This window comes from Phyllobates terribilis, unplaced genomic scaffold (assembly GCF_046119375.1).
Source record: "Phyllobates terribilis strain yellow unplaced genomic scaffold, ASM4611937v1 Scaffold_3__8_contigs__length_932513732, whole genome shotgun sequence".
NCBI lineage: Eukaryota > Metazoa > Chordata > Amphibia > Anura > Dendrobatidae > Phyllobates > Phyllobates terribilis.
Window position 1 is genome coordinate 646,018,081 of NW_027362763.1, and position 12,348 is coordinate 646,030,428.

A 12,348-nucleotide genomic window follows, 5' to 3' on the forward strand; every position below is an offset into this window, starting at 1 on the left:
AGACGATAGATCTGTGCAGGGACTGCTCCACTAGAGACGATAGATCTGTGCAGGGACCGCTCCACTAGAGACGATAGATCTGTGCAGGGACCGCTCCACTAGAGACGATAGGTCGGTGCCCGGAACAGAGATGATAGATCTGTGCAGGGACCGCTCCACTATAGACGATAGATCTGTGCAGGGACCGCTCCACTAGAGACGATAGATCTGTGCAGGGACCGCACAACTAGAGACTATAGATGCGTGCAGGGACTACTCCACTAGAGACGATAGGTCGGTGCAGGGACCGCTCCACTAGAGGCGATAGGTCGGAGCCCGGATCAGAGACGATAGGTCGGTGCCCGGATCAGATACGATAGATGCGTGCAGGGACCGCTCCACTAGAGGCGATAGATGCGTGCAGGGACCGCTCCACTAGAGACGATAGATGCGTGCAGGGAACGCTCCACTAGAGACGATAGATGCGTGCAGGGAACGCTCCACTAGAGACGATAGATCTGTGCAGGGACCGCTCCACTAGAGACGATAGATCAGTGCGTGGATCGCTCCACTAGAGGCGATAGGTCGGTGCCCGGATCAGAGACGATAGATCAGTGCGTGGATCGCTCCACTAGAGGCGATAGGTCGGTGCCCGGATCAGAGACGATAGATCTGTGCAGGGACCGCTCCACTAGAGACGATAGATCTGTGCAGGGACCGCTCCACTAGAGACGATAGATCTGTTCAGGGACCGCTCCACTAGAGACGATAGATCTGTGCAGGGACCGCTCCACTAGAGACGATAGATCTGTGCAGGGACCGCTCCACTAGAGACGATAGATCTGTGCAGGGAACGCTCCACTAGAGACGATAGATGCGTGCCGGGACCGCTCCACTAGAGACGATAGATGCGTGCAGGGACCGCTCCACTAGAGACGATAGATGCGTGCAGGGACCGCTCCACTAGAGACGATAGATGCGTGCAGGGACCGCTCCACTAGAGACGATAGATGCGTGCAGGGACCGCTCCACTAGAGACGATAGATGCGTGCAGGGACCACTCCACTAGAGACGATAGATGCGTGCAGGGACCGCTCCACTAGAGACGATAGATCCGTGCAGGGACCGCTCCACTAGACGATAGATGCGTGCAGGGCCCGCTCCACTAGAGACGATAGATCTGTGCCGCGACTGCTCTACTAGAGACGATAGATCTGTGCCGAGACTACTCTACTAGAGACGATAGATGCGTGCAGGGGCCGCTCCACTAGACGATAGATGCGTGCAGGGACTGCTCCACTAGAGACGATAGATGCGTGCAGGGACCGCTCCACTAGAGACGATAGATGCGTGCAGGGACTGCTCCACTAGAGACGATAGATCTGTGCAGGGACCGCTCCACTAGAGACAATAGATCTGTGCCGAGACTACTCTACTAGAGACGATAGATGCGTGCAGGGGCCGCTCCACTAGACGATAGATGCGTGCAGGGACTGCTCCACTAGAGACGATAGATCTGTGCAGGGACCGCTCCACTAGAGACAATAGATCTGTGCCGCGACTACTCTACTAGAGACGATAGATGCGTGCAGGGGCCGCTCCACTAGAGACGATAGATCTGTGCCGCGACTGCTCTACTAGAGACGATAGAAACGTGCAGGGACCGCTCCACTAGAGACGATAGATGCGTGCAGGGACCGCTCCACTAGAGACGATAGATGCGTGCAGGGACTGCTCCACTAGAGACGATAGATCTGTGCAGGGACCGCTCCACTAGAGACAATAGATCTGTGCCGCGACTACTCTACTAGAGACGATAGATGCGTGCAGGGGCCGCTCCACTAGAGACGATAGATCTGTGCCGCGACTGCTCTACTAGAGACGATAGAAACGTGCAGGGACCGCTCCACTAGAGACGATAGATGCGTGCAGGGACCGCTCCACTAGAGACGATAGATGCGTGCAGGGACCGCTCCACTAGAGACGATAGATGCGTGCAGGGACCGCTCCACTAGAGACGATAGATGCGTGCAGGGACCGCTCCACTAGAGACGATAGATGCGTGCAGGGACCGCTCCACTAGAGACGATAGATGCGTGCAGGGACCGCTCCACTAGAGACGATAGATGCGTGCAGGGACCGCTCCACTAGAGACGATAGATGCGTGCAGGGACCGCTCCACTAGAGACGATAGATCTGTGCCACGACTGCTCTACTAGAGACGATAGATGCGTGCAGGGACCGCTCCACTAGACGATAGATGCGTGCAGGGACCGCTCCACTAGAGACGATAGATCTGTGCAGGGACCGCTCCACTAGAGACGATAGATCTGTGCAGGGACCGCTCCACTAGAGACGATAGATCTGTGCAGGGACCGCTCCATAGAGACGATAGATCAGTGCAGGGACCGCTCCACTAGAGACGATAAATCTGTGCAGGGACCGCTCCACTAGAGACGATAGATGCGTGCAGGGACCACTCCACTAGAGACGATAGATGCGTGCAGGGACCGCTCCACTAGAGACGATAGATCCGTGCAGGGACCGCTCCACTAGACGATAGATGCGTGCAGGGCCCGCTCCACTAGAGACGATAGATCTGTGCCGCGACTGCTCTACTAGAGACGATAGATGCGTGCAGGAACCGCTCCACTAGAGACGATAGATGCGTGCAGGGACCGCTCCACTAGAGACGATAGATGCGTGCAGGGACCGCTCCACTAGAGACGATAGATGCGTGCAGGGACCACTCCACTAGAGACGATAGATGCGTGCAGGGACCGCTCCACTAGAGACGATAGATCCGTGCAGGGACCGCTCCACTAGACGATAGATGCGTGCAGGGCCCGCTCCACTAGAGACGATAGATCTGTGCCGCGACTGCTCTACTAGAGACGATAGATGCGTGCAGGAACCGCTCCACTAGAGACGATAGATGCGTGCAGGGACCGCTCCACTAGAGACGATAGATGCGTGCAGGGACTGCTCCACTAGAGACGATAGATCTGTGCAGGGACCGCTCCACTAGAGACAATAGATCTGTGCCGCGACTACTCTACTAGAGACGATAGATGCGTGCAGGGGTCGCTCCACTAGAGACGATAGATCTGTGCCGCGACTGCTCTACTAGAGACGATAGAAACGTGCAGGGACCGCTCGACTAGAGACGATAGATGCGTGCAGGGACCGCTCCACTAGAGACGATAGATGCGTGCAGGGACCGCTCCACTAGAGACGATAGATGCGTGCAGGGACCGCTCCACTAGAGACGATAGATGCGTGCAGGGACCGCTCCACTAGAGACGATAGATGCGTGCAGGGACCGCTCCACTAGAGACGATAGATGCGTGCAGGGACCGCTCCACTAGAGACGATAGATGCGTGCAGGGACCGCTCCACTAGAGACGATAGATCTGTGCCACGACTGCTCTACTAGAGACGATAGATGCGTGCAGGGACCGCTCCACTAGACGATAGATGCGTGCAGGGACCGCTCCACTAGAGACGATAGATCTGTGCAGGGACCGCTCCACTAGAGACGATAGATCTGTGCAGGGACCGCTCCACTAGAGACGATAGATCTGTGCAGGGACCGCTCCATAGAGACGATAGATCAGTGCAGGGACCGCTCCACTAGAGACGATAAATCTGTGCAGGGACCGCTCCACTAGAGAAGATAGATCTGTGCAGGGACCGCTCCACTAGAGACGATAGATCTGTGCAGGGACCGCTCCACTAGAGACTATAGATCTGTGCAGGGACCGCTTCACTAGAGACGATAGATCTGTGCAGGGACCGCTTCACTAGAGACGATAGATCTGTGCAGGGACCGCTTCACTAGAGACGATAGATGCGTGCAGGGACCGCTCCAGTAGAGACGATAGATCTGTGCAGGGACCTCACCACTAGAGACTATAGATGCGTGCAGGGACTACTCCACTAGAGACGATAGGTCGGTGCAGGGACCGCTCCACTAGAGACGATAGATCTGAGCAGGGACCGCTCCACTAGAGACGATAGATCTGTGCAGGGACCGCTCCACTAGAGACGATAGATCTGTGCAGGGACCGCTCCACTAGAGACGATAGATCTGTGCAGGGACCGCACCACTAGAGAAGATAGATCTGTGCAGGGACCGCTCCACTAGAGAAGATAGATCTGTGCAGGGACCGCTCCACTAGAGAAGATAGATCTGTGCAGGGACTGCTCCACTAGAGAAGATAGATCTGTGCAGGGACTGCTCCACTAGAGAAGATAGATCTGTGCAGGGACCGCTCCACTAGAGACGATAGATTTGTGCAGGGACCGCTCCACTAGAGACGATAGATCTGTGCAGGAACCGCTCCACTAGAGACGATAGATCTGTGCAGGGACCGCTCCACTAGAGACTATAGATGGGTGCAGGGACCGCTCCACTAGAGACGATAGATCTGTGCAGGGACCGCTCCACTAGAGACGATAGATCTGTGCAGGGACCGCTCCACTAGAGACGATAGATCTGTGCCGGGACCGCTCCACTAGAGACGATAGATGCGTGCAGGGACCGCTCCACTGGAGACGATAGATCAGTGCAGGGACCGCTCCACTGGAGACGATAGATCTGTGCAGGGACAGCTCCACTAGAGACGATAGATCTGTGCAGGTACCGCTCCACTAGAGACTATAGATCTGTGCAGGGACCGCTCCACTAGAGACGATAGATCTGTGCAGGGACCGCACCACTAGAGACTATAGATGCGTGCAGGGACCGCTCCACTAGAGACGATAGATCTGTGCAGGGACCGCTCCACTAGAGACGATAGATGCGTGCAGGGACCGCTCCACTAGAAACGATAGATGCGTGCAGGGACCGCTCCACTAGAGACGATAGATGCGTGCAGGGACCGCTCCACTAGAGACGATAGATCTGTGCAGGGACCGCTCCACTAGAGACGATAGATCGGTGCAGGGACCGCTGCACTAGAGACGATAGATCTGTGCAGGGACCGCTCCACTAGAGACGATAGATCTGTGCAGGGACCGCTCCACTAGAGACGATAGGTCGGTGCCCGGAGCAGAGATGATAGATGCGTGCAGGGACCGCTCCACTAGAGACGATAGATCTCTGCAGGGACTGCTCTACTAGAGACGATAGATCTGTTCAGGGACCGCTCCACTAGAGACGATACATCTGTGCAGGGACCGCTCCACTAGAGACGATAGGTCGGTGCCCGGATCAGAGATGATAGATCTGTGCAGGGACTGCTCCACTAGAGACAATAGATCTCTGCAGGGACTGCTCTACTAGAGACGATAGATCTGTGCAGGGACCGCTCCACTAGAGACGATAGATCTGTGCAGGCACCGCTCCACTAGAGACGATAGATCTGTGCAGGCACCGCTCCACTAGAGACGATAGATCTGTGCAGGGACCGCTCCACTAGAGACGATAGATCTGTGCAGGGACCGCTCCACTAGAGACGATAGATCTGTGCAGGGACTGCTCCACTAGAGACGATAGGTCGGTGCCCGGATCAGAGATGATAGATCTGTGCAGGGAGCGCTCCACTAGAGACGATAGATCTCTGCAGGGACTGCTCCACTAGAGACAATAGATCTGTTCAGGGACCGCTCCACTAGAGACGATAGATCTGTGCAGGGACTGCTCCACTAGAGACGATAGATCTGTGCAGGGACCGCTCCACTAGAGACGATAGATCTGTGCAGGGACCGCTCCACTAGAGACGATAGGTCGGTGCCCGGAACAGAGATGATAGATCTGTGCAGGGACCGCTCCACTATAGACGATAGATCTGTGCAGGGACCGCACAACTAGAGACTATAGATGCGTGCAGGGACTACTCCACTAGAGACGATAGGTCGGTGCAGGGACCGCTCCACTAGAGGCGATAGGTCGGAGCCCGGATCAGAGACGATAGGTCGGTGCCCGGATCAGATACGATAGATCTGTGCAGGGACCGCTCCACTAGAGACGATAGATCTGTGCAGGGACCGCTCCACTAGAGACGATAGATCTGTGCAGGGACCGCTCCACTAGAGACGATAGATCTGTTCAGGGACCGCTCCACTAGAGACGATAGATCTGTGCAGGGACCGCTCCACTAGAGACGATAGATCTGTGCAGGGAACGCTCCACTAGAGACGATAGATGCGTGCCGGGACCGCTCCACTAGAGACGATAGATGCGTGCAGGGACCGCTCCACTAGAGACGATAGATGCGTGCAGGGACCGCTCCACTAGAGACGATAGATGCGTGCAGGGACCGCTCCACTAGAGACGATAGATGCGTGCAGGGACCGCTCCACTAGAGACGATAGATGCGTGCAGGGACCACTCCACTAGAGACGATAGATGCGTGCAGGGACCGCTCCACTAGAGACGATAGATGCGTGCAGGGACCGCTCCACTAGAGACGATAGATCCGTGCAGGGACCGCTCCACTAGACGATAGATGCGTGCAGGGCCCGCTCCACTAGAGACGATAGATCTGTGCCGCGACTGCTCTACTAGAGACGATAGATGCGTGCAGGAACCGCTCCACTAGAGACGATAGATGCGTGCAGGGACCGCTCCACTAGAGACGATAGATGCGTGCAGGGACTGCTCCACTAGAGACGATAGATCTGTGCAGGGACCGCTCCACTAGAGACAATAGATCTGTGCCGCGACTACTCTACTAGAGACGATAGATGCGTGCAGGGGCCGCTCCACTAGACGATAGATGCGTGCAGGGACTGCTCCACTAGAGACGATAGATCTGTGCAGGGACCGCTCCACTAGAGACAATAGATCTGTGCCGCGACTACTCTACTAGAGACGATAGATGCGTGCAGGGGCCGCTCCACTAGAGACGATAGATCTGTGCCGCGACTGCTCTACTAGAGACGATAGAAACGTGCAGGGACCGCTCCACTAGAGACGATAGATGCGTGCAGGGACCGCTCCACTAGAGACGATAGATGCGTGCAGGGACTGCTCCACTAGAGACGATAGATCTGTGCAGGGACCGCTCCACTAGAGACAATAGATCTGTGCCGCGACTACTCTACTAGAGACGATAGATGCGTGCAGGGGCCGCTCCACTAGAGACGATAGATCTGTGCCGCGACTGCTCTACTAGAGACGATAGAAACGTGCAGGGACCGCTCCACTAGAGACGATAGATGCGTGCAGGGACCGCTCCACTAGAGACGATAGATGCGTGCAGGGACCGCTCCACTAGAGACGATAGATGCGTGCAGGGACCGCTCCACTAGAGACGATAGATGCGTGCAGGGACCGCTCCACTAGAGACGATAGATGCGTGCAGGGACCGCTCCACTAGAGACGATAGATGCGTGCAGGGACCGCTCCACTAGAGACGATAGATCTGTGCCACGACTGCTCTACTAGAGACGATAGATGCGTGCAGGGACCGCTCCACTAGACGATAGATGCGTGCAGGGACCGCTCCACTAGAGACGATAGATCTGTGCAGGGACCGCTCCACTAGAGACGATAGATCTGTGCAGGGACCGCTCCACTAGAGACGATAGATCTGTGCAGTGACCGCTCCATAGAGACGATAGATCAGTGCAGGGACCGCTCCACTAGAGACGATAAATCTGTGCAGGGACCGCTCCACTAGAGACGATAGATGCGTGCAGGGACCACTCCACTAGAGACGATAGATGCGTGCAGGGACCGCTCCACTAGAGACGATAGATCCGTGCAGGGACCGCTCCACTAGACGATAGATGCGTGCAGGGCCCGCTCCACTAGAGACGATAGATCTGTGCCGCGATTGCTCTACTAGAGACGATAGATGCGTGCAGGAACCGCTCCACTAGAGACGATAGATGCGTGCAGGGACCGCTCCACTAGAGACGATAGATGCGTGCAGGGACCGCTCCACTAGAGACGATAGATGCGTGCAGGGACCACTCCACTAGAGACGATAGATGCGTGCAGGGACCGCTCCACTAGAGACGATAGATGCGTGCAGGGACCGCTCCACTAGAGACGATAGATCCGTGCAGGGACCGCTCCACTAGACGATAGATGCGTGCAGGGCCCGCTCCACTAGAGACGATAGATCTGTGCCGCGACTGCTCTACTAGAGACGATAGATGCGTGCAGGAACCGCTCCACTAGAGACGATAGATGCGTGCAGGGACCGCTCCACTAGAGACGATAGATGCGTGCAGGGACTGCTCCACTAGAGACGATAGATCTGTGCAGGGACCGCTCCACTAGAGACAATAGATCTGTGCCGCGACTACTCTACTAGAGACGATAGATGCGTGCAGGGGCCGCTCCACTAGACGATAGATGCGTGCAGGGGTCGCTCCACTAGAGACGATAGATCTGTGCCGCGACTGCTCTACTAGAGACGATAGAAACGTGCAGGGACCGCTCGACTAGAGACGATAGATGCGTGCAGGGACCGCTCCACTAGAGACGATAGATGCGTGCAGGGACCGCTCCACTAGAGACGATAGATGCGTGCAGGGACCGCTCCACTAGAGACGATAGATGCGTGCAGGGACCGCTCCACTAGAGACGATAGATGCGTGCTGGGACCGCTCCACTAGAGACGATAGATGCGTGCAGGGACCGCTCCACTAGAGACGATAGATGCGTGCAGGGACCGCTCCACTAGAGACGATAGATCTGTGCCACGACTGCTCTACTAGAGACGATAGATGCGTGCAGGGACCGCTCCACTAGACGATAGATGCGTGCAGGGACCGCTCCACTAGAGACGATAGATCTGTGCAGGGACCGCTCCACTAGAGACGATAGATCTGTGCAGGGACCGCTCCACTAGAGACGATAGATCTGTGCAGGGACCGCTCCATAGAGACGATAGATCAGTGCAGGGACCGCTCCACTAGAGACGATAAATCTGTGCAGGGACCGCTCCACTAGAGAAGATAGATCTGTGCAGGGACCGCTCCACTAGAGACGATAGATCTGTGCAGGGACCGCTCCACTAGAGACTATAGATCTGTGCAGGGACCGCTTCACTAGAGACGATAGATCTGTGCAGGGACCGCTTCACTAGAGACGATAGATGCGTGCAGGGATCGCTCCAGTAGAGACGATAGATCTGTGCAGGGACCTCACCACTAGAGACTATAGATGCGTGCAGGGACTACTCCACTAGAGACGATAGGTCGGTGCAGGGACCGCTCCACTAGAGACGATAGATCTGAGCAGGGACCGCTCAACTAGAGACGATAGATCTGTGCAGGGACCGCTCCACTAGAGACGATAGATCTGTGCAGGGACCGCACCACTAGAGAAGATAGATCTGTGCAGGGACCGCTCCACTAGAGAAGATAGATCTGTGCAGGGACCGCTCCACTAGAGAAGATAGATCTGTGCAGGGACCGCTCCACTAGAGAAGATAGATCTGTGCAGGGACCGCACCACTAGAGAAGATAGATCTGTGCAGGGACCGCTCCACTAGAGAAGATAGATCTGTGCAGGGACTGCTCCACTAGAGAAGATAGATCTGTGCAGGGACTGCTCCACTAGAGAAGATAGATCTGTGCAGGGACCGCTCCACTAGAGACGATAGATTTGTGCAGGGACCGCTCCACTAGAGACGATAGATCTGTGCAGGAACCGCTCCACTAGAGACGATAGATCTGTGCAGGGACCGCTCCACTAGAGACTATAGATGGGTGCAGGGACCGCTCCACTAGAGACGATAGATCTGTGCAGGGACTGCTCCACTAGAGACGATAGATCTGTGCAGGGACCGCTCCACTAGAGACGATAGATCTGTGCCGGGACGGCTCCACTAGAGACGATAGATGCGTGCAGGGACCGCTCCACTGGAGACGATAGATCAGTGCAGGGACCGCTCCACTGGAGACGATAGATCAGTGCAGGGACAGCTCCACTAGAGACGATAGATCTGTGCAGGTACCGCTCCACTAGAGACTATAGATGCGTGCAGGGACCGCTCCACTAGAGACGATAGATCTGTGCAGGGACCGCACCACTAGAGACTATAGATGCGTGCAGGGACCGCTCCACTAGAGACGATAGATCTGTGCAGGGACCGCTCCACTAGAGACGATAGATGCGTGCAGGGACCGCTCCACTAGAAACGATAGATGCGTGCAGGGACCGCTCCACTAGAGACGATAGATGCGTGCAGGGACCGCTCCACTAGAGACGATAGATCTGTGCAGGGACCGCTCCACTAGAGACGATAGATCGGTGCAGGGACCGCTGCACTAGAAACGATAGATCTGTGCAGGGACCGCTCCACTAGAGACGATAGATCTGTGCAGGGACCGCTCCACTAGAGACGATAGGTCGGTGCCCGGATCAGAGATGATAGATGCGTGCAGGGACCGCTCCACTAGAGACGATAGATCTCTGCAGGGACTGCTCTACTAGAGACGATAGATCTGTTCAGGGACCGCTCCACTAGAGACGATACATCTGTGCAGGGACCGCTCCACTAGAGACGATAGGTCGGTGCCCGGATCAGAGATGATAGATCTGTGCAGGGACTGCTCCACTAGAGACAATAGATCTCTGCAGGGACTGCTCTACTAGAGACGATAGATCTGTGCAGGGACCGCTCCACTAGAGACGATAGATCTGTGCAGGCACCGCTCCACTAGAGACGATAGATCTGTGCAGGCACCGCTCCACTAGAGACGATAGATCTGTGCAGGGACCGCTCCACTAGAGACGATAGATCTGTGCAGGGACCGCTCCACTAGAGAAGATAGATCTCTGCAGGGACTGCTCTACTAGAGACGATAGATCTTTACAGGGACCGCTCCACTAGAGACGATAGATCTGTGCAGGGACCGCTCCACTAGAGACGATAGATCTGTGCAGGGACCGCTCCACTAGAGAAGATAGATCTGTGTAGGGACCGCTCCACTAGAGACAATAGGTCGGTGCCCGGATCAGAGACGATAGATCTGTGCAGGGACCGCTCTACTGGAGACGATAGATGCGTGCAGAGACCGCTCCACTAGAGACGATAGATCAGTGCAGGGACCGCTCCACTAGAGACGATAGATCTGTGCAGGGACTGCTCCACTAGAGACGATAGGTCGGTGCCCGGATCAGAGATGATAGATCTGTGCAGGGACCGCTCCACTAGAGACGATAGATCTCTGCAGGGACTGCTCCACTAGAGACGATAGATCTGTTCAGGGACCGCTCCACTAGAGACGATAGATCTGTGCAGGGACTGCTCCACTAGAGACGATAGATCTGTGCAGGGACCGCTCCACTAGAGACGATAGATCTGTGCAGGGACCGCTCCACTAGAGACGATAGGTCGGTGCCCGGAATAGAGATGATAGATCTGTGCAGGGACCGCTCCACTAGAGACGATAGGTCGGTGCAGGGACCGCTTCACTAGATGCGATAGGTCGGAGCCCGGATCAGAGACGATAGGTCGGTGCCCGGATCAGAGACGATAGATGCGTGCAGGGACCGCTCCACTAGAGGCGATAGATGCGTGCAGGGACCGCTCCACTAGAGACGATAGATGCGTGCAGGGAACGCTCCACTAGAGACGATAGATGCGTGCAGGCAACGCTCCACTAGAGACGATAGATCTGTGCAGGGACCGCTCCACTAGAGACGATAGATCAGTGCGTGGATCGCTCCACTAGAGGCGATAGGTCGGTGCCCGGATCAGAGACGATAGATCTGTGCAGGGACCGCTCCACTAGAGACGATAGATGCGTGCAGGGACCGCTCCACTAGAGACGATAGATCTGTGCCACGACTGCTCTACTAGAGACGATAGATGCGTGCAGGGACCGCTCCACTAGACGATAGATGCGTGCAGGGACCGCTCCACTAGAGACGATAGATCTGTGCAGGGACCGCTCCACTAGAGACGATAGATCTCTGCAGGGACTGCTCCACTAGAGACGATAGAAACGTGCAGGGACCGCTCCATAGAGACGATAGATCAGTGCAGGGACCGCTCCACTAGAGACGATAGATGCGTGCAGCGACCGCTCCACTAGAGACGATAGATGCGTGCAGGGACCGCTCCACTAGAGACGATAGATGCGTGCAGGGACCGCTCCACTAGAGACGATAGATGCGTGCAGGGACCGCTCCACTAGAGACGATAGATGCGTGCAGGGACCGCTCCACTAGAGACGATAGATGCGTGCAGGGACCGCTCCACTAGAGACGATAGATGCGTGCAGGGACCGCTCCACTAGAGACGATAGATCTGTGCCACGACTGCTCTACTAGAGACGATAGATGCGTGCAGGGACCGCTCCACTAGAGAAGATAGATGCGTGCAGGGACCGCTCCACTAGAGACGATAGATCTGTGCAGGGACCGCTCCACTAGACGATAGATGCGTGCAGGGACCG

General features: G+C 56.0%; 1 protein-coding gene across 1 annotated transcript in view; it reads left to right on the plus strand.

Moving 5' to 3' along the window:
* Nucleotides 1-12,348, plus strand: part of DLK2 (delta like non-canonical Notch ligand 2) — an 83,922-nt gene that overhangs the window by 57,264 nt on the left and 14,310 nt on the right. The window lies entirely within an intron of this gene.